Source organism: Mchenga conophoros, linkage group LG2 (genome assembly GCF_057382185.1).
Source record: "Mchenga conophoros isolate Kocher_MC1m ecotype Shallow Benthic linkage group LG2, M_conophoros_male_GT1.1, whole genome shotgun sequence".
Classification (NCBI taxonomy): Eukaryota; Metazoa; Chordata; class Actinopteri; order Cichliformes; family Cichlidae; genus Mchenga; species Mchenga conophoros.
Window position 1 is genome coordinate 37,974,262 of NC_140527.1, and position 20,704 is coordinate 37,994,965.

General features: G+C 39.1%; 1 protein-coding gene across 3 annotated transcripts in view; it reads right to left on the reverse strand.

Annotated features, from left to right (window-relative positions):
• The window catches only part of enox2 (ecto-NOX disulfide-thiol exchanger 2), a 184,595-nt gene that overhangs the window by 151,066 nt on the left and 12,825 nt on the right, over positions 1–20,704 (reverse strand). For all 3 annotated transcript variants that reach the window (XM_085244976.1, XM_085245004.1, XM_085244995.1), the window contains exon 3: positions 14,090–14,184. The gene's annotated coding sequence lies outside the window, so the exon portion shown is untranslated. The remainder of the gene's footprint in view (positions 1–14,089; positions 14,185–20,704) is intronic.

Sequence of the window (20,704 nt, forward strand, 5' to 3'; positions counted from 1 at the left end):
CAGACACATTGGTTCGCTCATTATTTTTTCCAAGTTCAAATCTGGTGTATTACCATGAAATGCAAGCTGACCTTGGATAATTCATTCAGGGATTTGGGTTGTTATAAATGTAGCCTCCAACAGCTAGCCTCAAGCAGAGATAAGAAACGGGCTGTGCAGGTCTGGCAAGCACATTTCTTTTTAACTCCACACCCAGAGTTTCTTTTTTTTTCTTTTTCTTATTTTCAGCCTGTAGACATAACCGACACTGCCTCAAGTGACATGACTTGAGGAAGCTTATCAGATTTTACGCAGCTCCCTATAGTGTTAAAGAAGACACTGTTATGTTTTTCACATGCACAGCAGAACTCCTGCTTACAGGCTTTTCTGATCTCTGATGGAATCAAATATTTTCCAACCTGCTTGAACGGGAAAATCAAGCTTGCAATCCTCTCTATCTTCTAAAGAGTCCAGGCAATAAAATGCAACATCGATGCAATCAAACCTGCAACGCTAAATGAAACAGATTATAGTCGGTGACTATGTGTGTCTCCACTGGTTCATCTCTTTTTTTGGACTGTTTTAATATGCAACATCTGTTTCTACCACCTTTAAGGCTGAAGTCTTAAATTCACTTGTGAAAGAATACACAGCAAACACAATCGCTTAGCTCATCACCCACAGTTATGCTCTTGCCCTGATTGTTTTCTACCATGGTAGACTAAACAGAAAACACTCTATTGTCTCTCCTGATGCTCGTGTTCCTTATTCCCAGCATGATGCCAGATCAAGGCTGTCTTGGCTGTCATTGTGTAATTATAATAATAATAAAACATATGATGCCGCTACATGATTCAAGCTCATAATGAGGGCAACTAAATTTCCCTGCTACCTGTTTGCTCAAACACTGAGCATATTGACACTCAGAAGACTGCTCATCTCCTTCTGGCCCAATTGACTGATGGATTTCCAAACTCTGCATCAGCCAAAGCTATTAAGTGGTCTGCTGGAGCGAAATGACTTTACTGTTCCCAGAGTGCAACATTAGGATCAGCAATTCCTGCCTGCTATTGTCTAGGGCCAATGTGACAGGGTTAATTTCTTGCCAGACAAGCACAAACATTTATGCTGACACGTGCAATAAATAACAATAACGGCAAAAAAAAAAAAAAAAAGTAACGAGCTTTATTTTCTATTTTTGCTTTTAGCAAAGATTTGGGGAGAGTATAGAGATCCATGCCAAAAGATTTCCACTGAACGAAAGCAAGCTAATAATTTCTCTCCCTTTTATTTTTTTTACAATAAGCCACTGACCGCAGAATAGGCATAATATAATTAAAACGTTAACAATAGCTGCTGGTAACAGATCACCCTTTTTCCAGAATGTCATATAAGGTTTGCATTACGAAAAAAGTTTGTGGCCAGTGGAAAAAAAAAAAAGGTTTGCAGGACACCGTGTTTTTTATATAATATAATTATATTAACATGTCTACATCTTTTCACAAGAACTATAAGACTACAAAATGAAAAAACAATTCTGTAATTAATGAAGGATGGCATGATCATTATCCCTCTACTCCAACTTTAAGTTTTGCTGCCACCATATTAAAAAAAAGAGAGCATATATTTGTCTGAAGGACATTTGGTATTTTCTTTTTTATTGTTGCTTGATGTAGAATTTTACTGCTCAACAGTTCATTGCCTTACTTTAAAAATCAAAAGCCAAAAAGAGCACGTGACTAGTCTGGACTAGACAGGTGAAGACCAAGAAACTCACTCACAGAGATATGTAGGGGGAAAATAAAATCTTTATTACTTTCTAAATTTCTAAAACCTGTGTCTATTAGTTTTGGATATTTCTACAGAAACGGTGCATTCACAGAAATGCAAGTTATCATGTACATTAATGCACCATTATACACCATAATAGATTCTGGCTTTGAGTCCAACTTCTCTTTTTATCTGCATCAAATATGAAATTACTAAAGACAGGTTTCCAGTTTAACTCAATCCATTGTGAAAAATGTGGGCTCAAAGAAAGTCAGTCACTTTATATTCATAATGCATATGGTTCTCTCTTTGTATAGTAGTGCTTTAACTTACATTTGTGGATACAGCAACACACTGTGTTCACTGACAACGGCTTTCAAAAGCATTCCTGAGCCCGTGCAGTGATTTTCACTACAGAACGGTGTCTGTTTTAAATATAGTGCCGCCTGAGGGTTTGAAGATCACGGCCATTCAATATTGGTTTTCTGCCTTGTCTTCTTGTGTAACGTGATTTCTCCAGATTTTCTGAATTTTTGAAGAAATGTGCTATAGATGATGAAATCCCTAAATTCAAAGCAATTTTACATTGAAAATGTTCATCTTAAATTGCAGTCGTTAACAGACAGGCGAGGCTTGCGAATCCCTTTCCATCTTTCCTTCTGAAAAAATCGAGCACGCTAGGATGCTCATCCTATGTCCAATCATGTTACCGTCCTTCGGTCAATTTACTTTATGCAACACAATATTTTCAGTCTTTTCTAACCCTATTATCATTTTACGCCTGTATGTCACCACAATAGATTTAAAATGAAAGATTCAAGACGAAAATGAATTTGATTCAGTGACGTCAACAAAAATAATAAATAAAGCTTTGTGGAATTATATCCATTTTTGTACACAGATGCATATTTTCAGGGGCTTATATGTAATTGGAGACTGAGTCAGAAGCTGTTCCACTGAAAGGTGTGCACTATTTATTCATTGTTTGTTTGTTTTGTTTTTTCAACAGCTTAGAGAGTTTTTTCCCCTTACCCAAGGAGATTTGCATTTGGAAGCAGTTTCTGTGTCGAGCAGGCCATATTTAGGCTGCATTAACAAATCAAATTCCCAAAATAATAAGCTTGCAAATCAAGAGTATGGTAGATTGTGACCAAAAAACCCATGAAATGGCTCAAACATACATGAAAGGCATTGGTGGTAACTGCAGGAAGCTTTCAATGATAAAGGGAAACCTTCACAGCATGCAGCAAAGTGGAGAACAGCTTTCAAATCTTCAATAAAGGAAGACGAGATAAAAACGCAGAAGATTCACCACAAAGTGCAAACATTCATCAGATACAACAACAGAAAGGCCAAATTAAACCTTGCCTAATAAACAAATAAACAAAAACACAACACAACAACAATACTGAACATTCTTTGACAGCTTTAAAACATGGCGCAGGTATTGTGGCGCATTGGGTTGTTTCCTGGTTTCCACAGGGTCACTCATTCAGACTTTCAACTTAATTTCTGGTCCCCAGTCCAGCATTTAGACAATAGAAATTGAAATCTGTAAATAAGACGATGCAGAATACACTGCATACTGTTAGACATGACCCAGTGATATCGCCACCAAAATAGTATCACCTGTAGGTGACGTGCTTCCATACTTCCATTCATTTTGTAATACAGAGAGTTTAATCACTGTATTCATCGTCTTCACTACGCGGTAGTAGAGAGCCAAAGAGAACAGTGTCTTTGGCTCTGTTAGATGTGGGTTGCTGAACAAAAGTAAACTGAAGAGTTAATGATTTCTTATTGTAAAAAACAAAGCAACATTCAAACGTTTAAAACTAAATCAGGTGACTATTACGAAGAAAGATTCTTCATTATATGTCAGTAGTGTCACAGTAATTGTATACTTCACATCTAGTTATTATGTGGACCTTTTTGGCCTAGTCGCCTGGGAGAGCAAGTCTAACTTAGCAATATCCACAATGTTAATTTAGCTAAAACTGACAATGAGAAACTTTAGTTTTGTGTAATGAAAACCTTGAGCTTTAATACTGAATACTAATTCAGAGGCTGAAAGTATAACATCTAAGTGGAGCAAACTGTCAAGGGTTATTAGTCATACATCTTGTTTTCTTTTCTCTATTGTAGTGAGTGGGGTCTAGCTGCAGCGCTTCTTTGTCTGGAGGCCTTATCTGGCTGTGAAGCACCAAGCTCTGTGCTGCTGCCTCTATTGGCATGGCAGTGGAGGCGAGGCCTGCCATCCCAGATAAACCTCCCTCTGTTCTCCCAGCAGCCCAGCAGGCTTCGTGTTTGCTGCAGGTGTCAGAGAAAATGTTCCCATAGCTATTAGACTTTAGCGCTGCTGGTGACATGTTGGCACTTCTGATGGGACTGAAAATGGGTGAAAGTGTTGACAGAGGAGATGGAAACGGGCCACACACAGAGGCAAAAGTTAGACTGGGATGGCTACCTATTAGAATTGAGTTAAAATGGGAAATAAGTGATAATTAGTATTAGAATTGCATTTCACCTCATAAAAGCATGTCTCACATAATAAGAAAAGTCCACAAAAGTTTACAAAACTCCAAATATGATTCAAACTGGAGAAATTCATCTAATGATTTCTGTATACCATAAAGGAAAAAGAAACTGAGGCAGACAGGTTGTACTAACCACACAGTAACGATTGTTGTTGTTGCTGCTGCTGCTCCAAAACTGTCACCAAGGGAAAACCTTGTTATGCTCAATATTCAGGTGCCATACTGTTTCCAGATGGCAAGCACTGGGTGCAAGGAAATATAATTGAATCCTCTCAAACTGTTTCTTTGAACAATTTCCCAAACACTAGATACAGGTACAGTAGCCTCACAAACTTTCTTTTCAGTTTATCTGACATGAATGAGGAGCAGTTTGCACTGTGAAAAAAGGGAATAAGAGAAAACCTGGTCTTAGGACACGAGAGCAGACCTACACATTTCGCTTTTACAGCTGTACCTCAATGAAATAGCTCATTTTCTTTTTACTATAAACTAAAAAGCTAGGTGAACACAAATGATGTTCTCCTTCAGCCATGTCGTTATGCCTATTTAATAAACAAAATATAAGGTGTCTCTTAAGTAGAGAAAACTTCACAAATATCTCTGAAGCCACCGCTGCATCCCTATACAACAACTAGCCGATCTGTGGGGAATATGGTCTGTGTTAATGTGGGGACAAACAACTGCCACGCAACCTTGCTAGGCAGAGAGCAAGTCTCTGAACTGGCAGATTAGACCACCTGGTCCTGCCAGACTGTCAGCCTATTTATACTCGGGAAAATAATTTACACCAGGACTGCCCAGAAGCATAGAGACGGAGACCAACGGGAGGCAGCTCTGTGACAATTCCAGCGTAAAAAAAGGAAGAAGGAAAAAAAGAGTCACTGTGTCCTGCTGCTGCAGTCTCATTCCTTATAAAGCTTTCCCTGCAGTGAGCAACAGAAAATTTTCCAGCTAAGAGCGAATACTTCTTCAGCCAAGAGAGACACCTCTCAGCATGTGAGAATTAAACAAAGGAACTGCTGTGTTAACATGACCCGAGTGTCCTGTCACCAGTGGAATCAGTGATGTGACTCTATTTTAAGGTTGCAATGATTTATAAGTGGATTTGATTAAAGATGTCACTTGAGAGACCCACAATATTACATGATGCAAGTTTGACATAAAACAAACAAACATCCTTTTGGTGACAGTAATGTGGCCTCCATACAGTAGAAGCTGTACAGAACTGCAATGAAGCCTCTGAACTAATGTCAGAGTTTCAAGCTGTAAAAACTGGTGTCAGTTATCAAAAAAATAGACAAATACATGAATACATATAACACAAGAAGGAAAAAAACTACAAAGGACAAGCAACAGCCTCTGGTCTAAAGTGTGGGCATGAATAAACTTTATGCAAGATCTGCTCTCCAAACTCTGGCAAATTCTGAAAGTAGTAAGGTTTTGCAGTAAACCACACTGCAATTAAATCAGGCAACGAGTCGTTTGAAAGCAAAACTTCCAAAGAGCTCTATTTTTTGCTCCTCCCGCGACTGACATTTTCCCATTAGTGGCACGGACACATAATTTGGTGGCACCAATATTTCATTTCGGAGAGCATTTCACGCAGTAATGAACATGTCACAAAGTGAAATTAATGTGTCACTGTGTTTAACAGATCCAATAAAAGTAAAGAATTTGAATCACTCAGAAATTACATATCAGACCCGTTATCACAGTTCATACAAGACCAGTGACAATTTATTCTACTGGTACTCTACTTAAATGTTCAATGTCATGAACTTAGCAGTCTCACTTGAAGCCACAACACACATTTGATTCTCAGCCACATTATCCTCCTAAGACTGACAGGCACGAGTGTGACATTGTGATTAGAGAAGAAAAGTCCTATTAGTAGAGCATCAGTGGAAGTAAACAAGCAGGAAATGGTGAACGTCTTCAGTTGTGCTGTCAGTCGACAAAAAAGCCCCTTGGTTAAAAAAGAAAGAAAGAAAGGAACTCAAATGTCTCTAAAGTTGTAAATCCCAAATCTGGATGGTGTATGCAACATTTTCAAAACAAATTTTCTTCTCAAATATGCAAGAAGCACCAAGTATGTTTGTTGGGGTGGCTCTAGGTCGGGAGGTAGAGTATGTCATCTAGAAACTGAACCTATGAAGTGCTCAGGTAGAAGAGCACTATATAAGAATCAGTCCATATACTCTATCTAATATTGCAGGGGTCTAAATACAGTTAGAAATTGTGTTGCAAATTCTCTCCATTTATATCCAGAAAAATAAATACTATGAAAACAGAAATATATAGATTGTTTTTGTTTAGGCTTGTTTACATCTTCTTTGTGACAAGAAGATTATCAAGCAAGGCTGTACAGTAAGAAAAGGAAGACGCACTAACCAGCATGGCTCTGCAGTGTTTTGATGTGGAAAAAGAACATTTTCCAACCCCAGCCCAACAGCTGCTCACAAAGCCGGCGATTTGCAGTGACCTGGCAACCAGAGACCATACAAAGTCAATGACGTTATGTGACTTCAACTGATGATGAACACTGGTTGTGCACTGAGTGGATCCCAAGACAAAGAAAGCACCCCACTGAAGGGACTACAGATGTGATCCCATATATAACAGGGTAGAAATAGTGCATTCTAGCTAAATTTGAAATTCGGAATTTCTGAGTTTCTGAGAATATGTTGGAGTGGCGTTTTTAAGTGGGAAAAAATAAAAAATAAAAACAAGCATTGTGTTGTATTGCTTGTGCCATTTTTCCTTACTTTTCCGTCTTTACTATTGGAACACACTCAACTTGGGAGTTGCATCCCTCTCAGCTTCCGAGGCAAATGGACCGCGGCACAAACACTTGAGAGAGTTACCTAGACAACCGGAGCCTGGAAGGTTGCTAGTGACCAGCCGTGAGTTTAAAAGCGATGTGTTACGAGCGACTCACTCCTTGTGTGGACGCAGCTTTACCAAAGGCCTTGGTCAAATGCACTTTGGAGAAATAATTTTAGAAAGAACAGATTCCACTCAATGTACACAGGAATAACTCCTGAGCCACTGTACTGCTTGTTCAACATGGAGATTTATTCAGACTTGCAGGAGTGACAACACTGTCATGTCACTATGTCATTCCCCATAAAAAATGGCTGGATATGACAAGGTACTGAGATTTGAAACACAAAATGTGGCAAAGAAAAAACAACTATGCTGTACAATCACTGCCGACGATGTGCATTATATACTCTACCACGCATGGTTCAAAATGGGCATACTGGGCCAAACTACTAAGTAACTGATGTTTGTCTAATGTGTAAACTTACTCACAAACATTCAGAGAAATATGTCAGAAGTTTATTGTGACTGAGAGTCAGCCAGTCCTAGTATTCCTTCTTCAATTGCTCTCAAGAAAGCAGCTCCAAAACCTTTTGATGACACAGAAAATACGAAAATCACAGATACTGTATGTGCATTAATGTGTTGGTGCGGCAGAGAGTGCTGAAGTGTGTGTGTGTAGGTGCTTCAACAGCCGTTTCAGCCTACTAGAAATTCAACCCCCAGCCTTCTTTGTGAAAATATAAAAGGCTGGAGGCAGAGATGAGTTCAATATATTGTAATTAGCTACCACCATCACAAAACTGCTGCTGTAGAAAATGTGAGAGAAAAAGACATTAGTGAGTTTCATGATGTGGTCACTGAAACAAAATGGTAATTGTACCATTTTTTAGACTGTATTACTTTGCCCACTTCTGTTTCATAGTTTGTGGTTACAGTATAACAAAAATTGAGGCTGGCACAAGGCAGATAGCAGGTCCTAATGGTGATGAAAACAGATCAACATAGAGGAGTTGCAATCAGTGTGCAAGACACAATACATTGATCTTACATGGAGGAAAAACTGCATACAAACACAAAAGTTTCATCAAGTAGATTCACATTTACCAATTCTGAGAGGCTGTGGATTTCATTACCACGAACAAATGTTATTCTATAAAAATTACTCCGTTAATATTGATGTGAAATTTTGATTATTCTAGCAATAATACCTGTTCTTTTCTCTGTGGGTACAGAGGTGAAAGAAAGCTTAATTCTGCGCCTGGTGGAGCAAAGTTGGTGTGTGTGTGTGTGTGTGTGTGTGTGTGTGTGTGTGTGTGTGTGTGTGTTGTTTGTATCAGAAGAGTTGATGAGACAGACAGAGGGAGATGGAATGAACCAAAGGTGAGAGCTAATATTAGCCTGCTGCTATGAATGGCAAGTTGTTTGGACAAGAAGATAACAACATAACTGCACGCCTGAAAAACACAGCATTTTATTTCTTGATCACCAAGGACAGATTTCTCTCACTAGTGAATTAGAAAAACTAAATACCTAAAAAAACCTCATCTTAATAGACAAGGTAAATCACTGGTGATCACACAAATAGTGTGTGTCTGTATTTAAGATTAATATTGTACTTATTTCAAATGTCCCAGATATGTGTGGTACTGGAACCAGCGTTAACACTGCTAGCACCACCAGCATTCCTTTCTTGGTGGCTGGTTGTGCAAAATGCAGATATGTACTTCTCTGGTTTAAATGCCAGTTTACTCTGACAGCCTAGATCTATCCATCCATTCGCTTCCGCTTATCCTTTTCAGGCTCATGGGGGGCTGGAGCCTAGCCTAGCGGTCTTAGGGCGAGAGGGACAGGTTGCCAGTCTGTCGCAGGGCTAACACATAGACAAAGACAACATTCACGCTCACATTCACACCTGGAGTTTCCAATTAACCTATCCCCACTAAGTACATGTCTTTGGACTGTGGGAGAAAGCCGGAGTACCAGGGGAGAACATGCAAACTCCAAACAGAGAGACCCTTGCCTGATGGTGGAATTGAACTTCTTCCTGTGAGGCAACTAGGGATGGGTACCGGTGTCCGGTGCCATCTGACATAAACGGTAGTAACCAGACCGAAAAGCAGCGCACATTTCGGTGCTTTATTTCGGTGCTTTTTTTTCCTGAGATGTCACACACTTCAGATTCTAGCCAATCATTTTACGTTTCCAAGGATAGTAGGCGGGGCCAGGTACGTACGTTCTGTTAGAGCAGAGCTACAGATTAAAAATGTCCAAGGCGAAGCGGTCAAAGTCTGGCTGTACTTCACAGCAAAAGATGCAAACTCAGCAGCAACAAGTGCTTTAAGCTGATACTGTGATACTGTCAAAGGAGGTAACACCTCGAATCTGATGAAACACCTGGCGACGCATAGCGTTTTTTTTAAAGCCGAGAAATGCGCCGTATTTGATAGCTTGCTGCGAGACCTCACACCGTGCACATCTACTGCGGGTGTGGTGCCTGTTATCGAACCCGGAGTTAGCAACATCCCCCAAAAACCCGAAGAGGAGAGTCCTGGCCCCTAGCCCTGCCAGTGTAGCAGAAATGATGAGGATGATGATGCAGCAGCAGCCGTTCTTCTCTGCGTGAGTAGCTTCATGTTGTTCGTGTGTAATTTACGTTGAGTAGGCTAACCACGTTATTACATTAATGCATGTAAGGTGAACTAGCAAACATCATCATAGCTACATGCGGCTGTCCTCTTGTTTGATGGCAGATACTCCCTTCACCCTGGCCAAAAAGGCTAAAATGACCAAAGAAAAAGTGGAAAACAGCTAAACATGAGAGGTTTAGGACAAAGTTTGTGTTTTTTCCATTGATTAAGCACTGCTTCCAGCCAAGAGTGATACCATATATGCCCCATAGCTGCAGAAAAGGCTAACATTGTTATCTTTTTACAAAAAAAACAGCTGAACATGAGAGGTTTTTGGACCAATTTTGTGTTCTCCATTCTTTAAGCACCGGTTTGAGCACCGTTTAAGGACCGGCACCGTTTCAAAAGTACCGGTTTGGCACCGGTATCAGATAAAACCTAAACGACACCCATCCCTAGAGGCAACAGTGCTAACCACTACCCCAAAGCCTAGATACAACTGCTTATTGTGTATGGTCAACATGCTATAGATGTTGTACTATAGAGCGCTAGTTAACAGAGCTATTGCAGTCTTACTCCTCAGTTGACTTATTTAGAGGTTCCCATCACACAGATGGGAGTAAAAGGTCTGCTGGGCCTGTGTCAGTGCTGGGTGGCAATAAATCAGTTAGAGGTCAACTTTTACAAAAATCTTCTAAATGCAATAATTTGAGAACAAGGTGATCTAGGTGGTGTTTTGAAATTGATACCATAGATTTATCTGCTAAGAGGGTGATGAGTACCACTCACCCCAGACAGTATTTTATAAGTTGCTATTGGTGCATAAAGGTTAAAGAGGGGTCATTTTAGCCCATTTGGTACATGACTGCCAGGCAACATGATGATCTCATGATATCTGAAAAAACTCCAGGGGCCTAAGATGTGCAGAGATGTGCCAAGTTTTTCTTTTGCTGAACTCCTGATTGTGGAGGAGGAATTTGTGGACAAACAGATAGAGATTAGGTGTATTTCAGTAAGATAAGATTAATATCTGCAGCAACATTTCAAAGTCACTCAACTAGTAGCACATATGCCTTTTTGTCAAGCTACAAATTGTGACCACTATTAAGGTGTGTGAGCAGTATGATACATGTAAAAACAGATGTTCTTAGTGTTCAAAATAAACATAAATGGGAATGTTTTGCTTTGTTAGTGAAATCATTACAAAAGAAAAGCAACCTGTATTGTTCTCCCCCACTGTTGCAAGTCCCAGATAACAGCATAAAGAGATCATAGGGGATTTATCGGTCGCTTTTATTTAAAAGGAAGTGTTATTGTGTCACATGGATTGACACAGCAGTAATCCTCAACTATTACTCCTCCTACGTACCTTTCACCCGCTTACACTTGAATGTTAAACTGCAGCTATCAGAGAGCAGGCAGGGAAGGTAAAACAGAAGGACAGTAGGAAAATGCACATAGCACTTGATAGAAAATGGTTCATCAGGATGTTACATTACAAATTTCCAGTAATTTGGCCTGGTCTATAAAATTTCTGCACTAGTAACTCAATAGCAGGTAATATCCTCTCCATTTCAAACACACAGCATCATCTGGGATGCTCTCTATGTCAAATAGCTGTTTAGAGTAATCACCGGCAAGAGGCTGACGAACATTCCTAGGCAAGTATCACTGGCACTGAGTGCATGCGGTCATGTGGCCGGTACTGTGCAGGCTACTCTCAGCAAAAAAATTTGGGACAACAGTGTCAGTACTTTGGAGATGACTCAGATGAAAAAGAACAGAAAAAGCTCAAGTGGGAGTTTTTAGAGACAAGATGACCAGAAATCCAAAAATATCTTGCAGTGACAAAATGATCCCTGGTATGATGCAAAACTACCAAGCATGAAGAAAGTGCTGCTCTCATACAATCTTTCACCTTGAAAGCTTTTCCCAAAGGCCGGAGTGACGGACATTCCTCTGTGCCCAGTTAAAAACAGGAGCTTTGACCCATTTGCTTCCACTTTGGGTATTAAAGTAGGACACTATATTGCCTACTGAGTATCCCATGAAAATATAGTATGTGTAAAATTAGAATGAGGGCTTAAACAGCATCTAGCTAATTCAGCTAGCTAGTTCAGGATCCAATTGCCTTTCTTGGGGGAATGAATACTTCTGAAGCTCTGGTAGGCAGCTCTGTGGGAGATAATGGCAATGCTTGGCTTGGTTGAAAACTCTCTGAAAACTCTTATGTCTCTCTGGACTCAGAAGGCATTACTGACCACCACCACCACCAATTTAAAGTGAAGCAATGTGACTGAGTGTGTCATGTGGTGTGTCAGGTATAATTTGCTGTGGCTATGGAGACTAATAAATCTCTACTTTTTGAACATACATTATTTAATTACGATAACCTATAAGCAGCCAACACAAACTATAACAAAATGCAATTGTCGCTCCTCCTTTTAGCATCTAGTGGCACTCAGCATGATTATTAATGACAGTAACAGATCATGTTAATGAGTCATGCTTGAAACAGGTAGCTACAAGCATTGTTGAATCCTCTGCAAATGAGTTTGATTGTGTGCTGGATGAGAATTGGCATCCGATGCATGGTCATTAACTGCGCAGTAGTGCAACGATCTTTAATTTCCTTCAAATCTCTTGTGAGTTTGGTGATTTCATTGCCAGAGACAAGACTTTCGGAACATTACAGGCAATGTTTGTGCAATTTTCAAATATATAGATAAACTATTATGATTTAATTTTTTTGGAACTGAATGGAAAGGAGCCAAAGACCACAACAAAACAATCAACAGAAACCAGAGAAAGGTTCACATTTTACACAATCAACTTAACTGGAGCCCCTGTTGCATATTTTATGTAGTCCAAATACATACACCCAACCTAACAACATGCTTTTGAACTGCAACGCAAACTACGCTGACTGGTTGAGATAAAGCTCAGATGTATTTCAAACTGCACTGACGACTGCACAAGAAAGCAGAATATAATCGAGGTTAGATAATTATTCCATGGCCAGAAAAGAAAAAAAAATACACTGCAGTATATTCAAATGAGCGAGGCTCTAATTGCATGTGCCCAAATGCACGCACAGAATCTAGTTCGGGAAAACTGTTTTACATTCAGCCCACATCTTCAGTAGTTAGGAGTTCTTAGGCAACAGGCAATTAGAGGCGATACCACTGCTCTTATCTGCTGCTGAATCTGAAGGCAGATTCCAGTAGTAATAGCCTGAGAGACAAGCGGCACCTGAGCCTCTGAGACAGCAATGAACAGTATACATCCTGCAAGAAAATTAACGCCAATACCTTTTTAACCGCCAACACCTCATTACAACTAAATTACTAAAAACTAATTTACTGCTTCATATCTACTATGAAACATAAAGGAAGCCAAAACATGAGTACACAACAGGTGTTTGTGTAGGCAGGCTTGGCCAACATCCGTTTACAGTTGCCATGATGTTGAAACTACACCACAAAAAAGTTAACAAAACTGAAATAAAAACAGGATGATTTTGTGAGAATTTAAGATAGAGACATAACTGTTTGTCCAATCCATCCACAACTGGTTTAAGGTGTTAGTTATAAAGTTTAACACTATTTCTAGACAGTAGAAATTAGAGAAGTTAGAGAAAAATAAGATGAGAGGAAGAATTCGAGAGCTTTTCCCCCCAAATGTTAAACTGTTAAATTGTATTGAATTAAATATTTTGAACTGACTGATTTACAGGAACATCTACAAGAGAAACATAATGATAAAAATTCAAGGCTAGTTCACATTAACGCTTCTTTTAGCCTCTTTAGAAATATTTTCAAAATCTGTCAACTGCCCAACTTTTTAAACAGACTTCCATTCTATCACAAGTATCAAGAAACACTGAATCCTAATCTCCACACACAGCTGCGTGCATCGCATGCATCGCATGCATCGCATGCATCTCCTATTGTTGCAGCATGATGTAATTTTTTAATGGTACTTATAATGAATGATTAGACTCCCTGTGCTGCTTCAGAGTTTTTGGTATGCAGACATCAACCGCACATTAAATTTGACACACCATTAATAATTTGGTTCATTTCAAAAGTGAAGATGATAAATTAAGAAGTCGAAATAGAAAAAAGAAGTAAAAAACTTTGCATCTAGGGCTAAGTATTGAAGTGGAAGTCAGAGGTTGCGGGCTCTGTGGACTAAACAAAACTAAGTCCTCAGCTATAGTGGGAAAAAGTCCATGTTAATATATTTCACATATTACCAGACAGGGCTTATAACATAAGTACACCAGTGGTGAATTGCTTTCTTAGTCAGTTTGATTGGCATGAGCTCTGCATGCCATGGAGAAAATACCTGCATGCTGCAGCCATTGAACAGCTTCTCTCAAGCACCAGGCCACTTTACCCTGGCCATTAGAATGCTGGAGCAGTTTGGATTCATCTTGTAGTCTGCAAATGAGAGAAAAAACAGTATTAGGCTTACACTGCTGAAATACTTGTATTATCATCTTACTACATGGCTCTAAATGACATGTTGGTCAGTCACAGGAGCTCGTTCAGTGAGAGACTGAGATTACCGAAAAGCACCACTGAACGACACAGGAAATCATTCCTGCCTGTGGCCATCTCCCTGTACAACGCATCCACTTAACACACTGTTTGCTGCTACAACTACACATGTTTCTTTTCCAAATATTTATTTATAAGTGACTTATGTATGTATGTATATATATGTATATATTGTACTATTCTTAGTTAGCGTATTGTCTGTCTTGTCTTAATGTTGGTTTAAAATGGAGCACTGTAACAAAAAATAATTTCCCCCAGGGATCAATAAAGTATTCTGATTCTGATTAAATCAGTTTTAGAGCTAGGAAACTAAAACAGAAACCACACAGTCCATTCTGATTTAGAGCATTTTACTTTTAGAGTCTAACCTGCAGCCTAAGGCACCTTTCTCTGTAATGATGCTGCATAAAAGCTCATTTCAGTGAGCCACTAGGCCAAAACACAGCAATGTGACGTCATCTACTTTTCCAGAATGCAGTGTATGGCCATCAGGGAAAACGATAGCAAATCAAATGTGCGCAAACACATATCACGTAGAATAAGTTGAAGCATGGACCTTGAAGCACTGCACTAATTTGCTGTCTGCCTGGTGAGCACCAACAAAGAAGAGAAAGCTATTTCTTTGATTAACTTTCCAGAGGTGTACATTCAGACCTCAAAGGAGTACGAGGACGTAAACCACTGTCTTCGCATGTTAAGCCTTCACCCTGGGCTTGTTTATTTGTATTTCATATTTTTACCTGCACCCTGTGGCAAAATACCTGCACTTACAAAACCCCTTTTATTGTTTTTCCATTGTGCTATTGTCAGTGTCAAGGCCTCCAGTGGAGCACTAAACACTAAATGATTAGCAGACAATGTTGCTGCAATCCCTGAACTTTGGAGTGAGAAAAAAAACCTCACAAAGAATATAGTACTGTGAAAAAGTATTTGTCCCCTTCCTGATTTATTTTCTGCATATTTGTCACACTTATATGCTTCAGATCATCAAACAGCGCCCAAGGGTACCACAAGCAGTAGAGTAGCCAGGGATGGTTCTCCTGAACCATAGCCTCCTGACTAAGAGGTGAACTTGCTGGTGTGTTTCTGATCACTGTCCTGCTGCATAATCCAAACGAACTTGAGAATCAGGGCACAAATTGATGGCCAAACATTCGACTTCAGAATTTTGTGTTAGAGAGCAGAAATCATGGATCCATCAATTATGGCAAGTTGCTGTAGGTCATGAAGCAGCACCAGTAGTCCCAATACCACCACTATGTCGACTCTTGGTAAGACATTCTTTTTAAGAAATGTTGTGTTAGTTTCACACCAAATATAACACAATGTAAACTTTCCAAAAAGTTCAACTTTTTGGCTCGTCAGCCAACAAAACATTTTCTCAAAAGTCTTGGAGCTCATCAAGATGTGTATTGGCAAATGTGAAACAAACTTTTGAGTTCTTTTTGGTCAAGGGTACTTCAGCTTCAGGGTTGTGGGTGTTATAGATGCCACTGACTTTGTTTCTCTTGAGGTTCTATAGATCATGGCATAAGCCATAGTATTTTATATTTTTAGCCTATTCCACTTTGTTAGACAGGTTCTATATAACTGATTTTTTGATTCAACAGGTATGGTAGTAATCAAACCTGGGTGTGGCTAATAAAATTGAACCCAGTGTCAAACACATGTGAATTATTACAGTTAATTTATGATTTTACAAAGGGAAACAAGTACTTTTGGGTAATTTATCCATTAACGAAAATATCCTCATATAAAAATACTGGGGGCTGCCAGTGCTACCCTTCAGTCACCTAGTAACTGCACCTATGATATAAATTTGAAAATCCTTGGCGACTTCCTTCATGAGTTATCGCATTTCCGAGGTTTTCAGAAAATTTGACCTCTGAACTCCACTCTCAGTTCAAGGTCACTAAGATTCAGAACTCATTCAACATTTTTAGCAATACAAAAACTTTCAGTAGATGCGCCTGTGGTATGAATGTGAAAGTCATAGGTGACTTCCTTCTTGAATTGTTGCATTCACAAGGTTTTCAGAAAACTCGACCTCTGAACTTGACCTCTAAGTCAAAGTCACTGAGATTTAAACTTGTCCGAGATTTTTAGTAGCCGTCTCATCTATGGTATCGATTTTAAACTCCTATGTTGCCCAGTTCTCTAGTTTTTTCCCAGTTGGGTAAAAGCAATACCCCAGTTAAAAAAGGGAAATAAGGAGGGGGGAAATACTTTTCAATGCACTGTAGATTTCTTAAGATAAATAAGAATCTGATCAAATCAAGGTTGTTTAAAAATATAGGCAAAGAATTACTACAATGTATACAGCAGCTCTGCAGGTCACTGAAATATGTAGGTATTTCCAGTAGTTTGAAAGTAGGAAAATAAAAGCACCACATACTATTTTGACATGTCTTTTTCATGCCCCCAACTTGCCGTCTCATTACAGTCATGACATCTCCAGACTAAACTACTGAGTTGACGCATAACCACAATGCTAAGCAGCTCCTACAGCAGACTGAATCAAACTAGGGTGTTTTTTGGCTGTTTTGTACGTAAACACAACAAATGTGTGGATGCTGGTGTGTCTGTTCTGCTGAGAGAAACCACATTTGGATTTTGTTTTGACCAATTACATCAGTAGGCTGGTTTAAGAGTAAATCTATGACCCTTTTAGCATTTACACTGCAACAGGAAAACAGTGCCACCATGACCATGAATGTGACAGCAGAAGGTAAAGATTTGGATAGCAGCTCACACGTGTTGAATAAAGGTGAATATAATCGTAAAAATGTTGTTTTTTTTTTACCATGAATCGCCTGTACTTCCAGCGAAGCTTAGGAGCTAATCACGACTTAACTCATTGTATTACAAGGAGCCAACACACTTTCTCAGTACTGCTATAATACGATGACTCTGGCCCTTACCAAATCTCCAACTACACCCAAGTCCACCCACACCCTCTCAACATCCGACTCACACCAGCAAAGAAACCATTAACAGTAATGAGAATCAATGGGGGTGTTAAAAGTATTGGCAGGCTACCCTAGGAGCTGCTCTCTGTGCCATCTTTATTAGTCTGAAAAGAGACCCAGCCTCTAGCCTGCCAGCTCTAAATAGGAGTGCATTGATCAGAAGGTCAGGCCAGGCTGAATCCAACCCTTTAATTGTCTGCGCCACTCCTCATTCTCATTCCAGCAGCTGTCAGTCGACTCCCAGGTAAACCAAGGCCAGCATCACACGTGGTAGTTCTTACAGAAGTGGGCCTTTAAGGCTCAGACAGAATGTAAGCCATAGGTAACAGGAAGAAGAAATGAAAAGTTATTTCTCATGACATATTCATCTTAATCAGTTGAGAGAAAACCACCACTGATCCCACAACACACACAAACATACACAGTATTACACTTACTCTCAGCAGATGAAAGCTACCTTTTAATTCACTTACTTGATGCATTTCTCAAATTCAGCTCAAGAAAGGCTTCCCATCACGCTGTACTTTCCTTTAACACCTTTTTACAAGACATATTATGTTCTTCTTCAAGTGATATAATCTCCTTTACGGACACAGTAACATTAAACCACTTTGTAAGACTGCTATGCCAGGCCCCCACCTCTACATAAACCACACTACAAGTGGCACTACAAGTACAACAGGCTTATAAGGTCATAACCTTCGAGGGATGACGATCTAGTATTAAAGAATCTATGCTATAGTCTTTGAATTAACTGTTAGCCAGTTAAAGGAACCATGGACACATCTTCCAAAATACAAAACAAATACAAGCACCCAGTCAGTGCCGAAAAAGAGATTCTGTGTCTCTCTATGCATTTGCATATTTGTGAAGCAGATAAATTCACTTCCTCATTAAGTTTAATTACCGTTTTAAAATATGGATATGGACTCATCAGCTCCTCCCTGCTAACCTCTATTTATATATTTTTAGATTAAATATATATACAAGTCTGACTCAGAAAATTCCTTTTAAGTTTTAAATATATTTTCATATATTTATAAGATGGATAAAGAAAATGAAAACATGACCACAAACTATCTCCCAAGAAAAAGTTTAAACGCTAACATTAGAAAGTTTATATATCAGATTCTAGCACTTGCCCCGACTGAAAAAAAAGATAGTCAAATCCTTTTGCACCTTAATCCAGATGTCTGGCTGCTTCAGACAGCGCTTTGTCAGAATTGTTTCCTGGCTTTAGAGCTGGAGTCATTTCAGATTTCTTGGCGACTAATCAGATGCCATCATTCATCAAAAAGTTGCAGTGACAGGGCCAAGCCTGTCTTTACAAAATCTAGCAGGGTAAGATTGCATTGCAGTTGTACAGTGATTTGAAGCTCTAGTGTGTGTCGAATATGTCTGGCTGTCAGCCTCCTACATATATTTCATTACAGGATGGTAGCAGAGGTAAATAGATAGGTTTACTTAATATGTTGCACTCCATAAATCCCACAAAAAAGCTCAGATAAAACTGAAAAAATTAAGACAAAACCAAGAACACAGGCAAGGCAAGGGCTTGGAAATCTAATTTTCATAGCGTGAAATATGTAGATGTCATTCATACTGCACGGCAGCCCGGATAAAGTATGCAATGATGTTGTGACCACTTTTTTGCTATAATCAAAGTCCTCACAGCTCATCACTACAACTGAAAATTTAGTGCAAGCAGTAAGATTATTGCCTATCATCAGCAGTGGCTGATTAAAAGTGTGGCTTTCATCTTTATGAAAAACATGGCATTTGTGCAAGTAATTGGTCTGCCCAGAAGGATGGCCCACTCTGAGGTCATCCATAGATGATCAGGTAATCGGTGCAAAACAAAAGTGTTCAGCTCATGAATTACAAAAGTCATGCACGTCTGATATCTGAAAATATATAATCTATATAGAGATATAATAAACACATGACTATTTCCTGTGCTGGATTAACTGTAAAGTACATCCAGCACCTCTCTACTTGTCAATGTCATTGCAGCTTCCAGACTTACTCGGCTATGAAATTAATTTACTTCACACCTTTTGGAGACTTCACATAAGATCAGTATCCACTGAGATGTGATGAGAAGATTTAGCCTAAAGCCGGAATCCATATAGCCTAAATGACTAACCACGGGGAGTGATAAAGTGCATTGTCCTGAGATGGTTAGACCAATTTCAACAGCAATGCAGTGTGCCGGAGGAAAGAGGTATTGGCTGTGTACAGCAGGTCTGTGAACTCAGTGGAACCAGTTATCAAGCCATAAGCAATGCAGTGAAAGTAATACCAAAGCATACATTTAACCTGTGTCTGCATTGTATTCCCATTGCTAAATTTGCATTTATCTCCTATGCTACATACCTGTGTAGGCCTACAGCCTATCCCAGGTGGCAGATGGAGTATGGCTGAGGTCACTGCTCTATTTTCAAATCCTCCTGGGAAGCTTACAGCATATGCTCCCATACTGTCATTTAAGCTAGTTTATTTTAGCAGTGAAAAAGTAGGTGATGTTTGAAGTTAAGAAACAGATTTATTTTTAACAGCAATTTGAATGAAGTAGAGCAGACAGCAACACAAGATTGCTACAAGGGAGGTGACTATAATTAAAGTTACCATGCCAACTAAATGTCTTCATCTTTGCCCTCATCATATCCCTGCAGTGCACACAAACTTAAAATCAGAAACAGAACGTCAGTGACGTAGTAGTTCATCCACCTCAATTCAAATGTTTTGTAAAGGTTTTTTTAACCTGTCCCATCCTCACAATGCTTTCACAACTGCTAATGATCTTCTTGTGTATCTGATGTTTTCTCATTTTAATTATTTATTCATTACTTGGGTGTCAAATGCTTCCGTGCTGTCACAGCGTCTGGCACCGTGTAGATAAGTCGATATACATATATGTATATATCAGGGGTGCAACGATACACAAAATTCACGGTTCGGTTTACATACAGACAGACAGATATAGTATATATATAAGATAATATGTTAATTATGACCACAGGACCATTTTCCAGTTTGCCTTAGCTCATCTGGTTTTTAACATTATACAAAGTGTTCTTTGCACATAAGTTAAAATTAAAAAAACAAACAAACTTTGCTCTCTGCATTAAAATATAGGGTTTCAAGGATTTGTCAGCAACTCCATTTCATTTCAGTTTAGAAGACAAAAAGAGTCTGTATTTTAGATAACTAGCATGTGCTACATATTAAAAATGCACATGGCTAAAGTACATAACTATTTAAATGTGAACTCTGCAGTTCTGTTACATAAGAAAACACAAATAAGTATTTCCCAAGTTCGTTAAACAGAGCAATAAATTTTTTAGCACCTCTTTTCTAAACGTCCGAACTTTATTTGGATTATTTGCTATAATCCAACCTGTTCTTAAAAAAAGTAATCTCGATCAAAA